This window comes from Oryzias melastigma, linkage group LG23 (assembly GCF_002922805.2).
Source record: "Oryzias melastigma strain HK-1 linkage group LG23, ASM292280v2, whole genome shotgun sequence".
Classification (NCBI taxonomy): Eukaryota; Metazoa; Chordata; class Actinopteri; order Beloniformes; family Adrianichthyidae; genus Oryzias; species Oryzias melastigma.
This window is the reverse complement of record NC_050534.1, coordinates 4300161-4301007: the sequence shown is the minus strand read 5'-3', so window position 1 is coordinate 4301007 and position 847 is coordinate 4300161. Positions and strand designations below refer to the sequence as shown.

Below are 847 nucleotides of genomic sequence, written 5' to 3'. Positions count from 1 at the left end.
ATATCTGACGTTTCAACATGTGATTCAAGAGCAAACGATAGTGTTATCTTCAGTATCCTTGGATTCACCTATCCATGGTGTACCCTGCCTTTACTCAAACTGGCTGGGAATGGCAACATTCACCCCATGACCCCCAAAAGGACTGGGTGATTGGGATAAATCTGAACTGCTGCTAATCGTGTTGACCATGTCTACATCCCTGAGTTGCTACCATGTGATTGGTTGATTAGAAACTTGCATTAGCGACCAGTTGGACAGGTGTATGTAAAGAAGTGGCTTACGAGTGAACATGGTAAATACGCCATGTACTATTTGCTTAACTTGGAGCCCAATTGATGAAAGAGCACTTTCTCTCTTTTTGAAGATACATAGAGAAAACAAAGGTCAGAGGTTTTACAAGGGGCTCGTCCGGGATTTGAACCCAGGACCTCTCACACCCAAAGCGAGAATCATACCCCTAGACCAACGAGCCACCATGCAGTGTCTCCAGTAAGAATTAGCCCTCAACCAAATGCTATTTTCTCCTTAAAATGACACCTCAACTTTTCAATATGCTAGCCTGTGATATTTCACTTTCCAACATGTAATAGAAGAGCACTCCAATTTATTTAACCAAAATCCTTGAATTCACCCATCAAACATATTTTTTGGGTGTTACAGGGCAATAGGGGCTAGCAGTGGGTCCATTAAGGTGAGGCATGGCAATCTTTCAGATAACTTGAATAACTACAGAATGAGTCAGTGTGGAAATTAGCCAATATGTCATAATGGCAATGTAGACATGCCATACACTAGTGACTTGACTTCAAAGGATGGAAACAGCAGTGGTTCTTTGTTGTTTTGGTAA

The 847-nt window shown here is 41.8% G+C and overlaps 1 non-coding gene across 1 annotated transcript; it reads right to left on the bottom strand.

Annotated features, from left to right (window-relative positions):
* Positions 1-400: 400 nt before the first annotated feature.
* Positions 401-472, bottom strand: trnap-ugg. Its single transcript has one exon. It is a non-coding gene; the product is annotated as a tRNA-Pro (tRNA).
* Between the last annotated feature and the right edge of the window lie 375 nt (positions 473-847).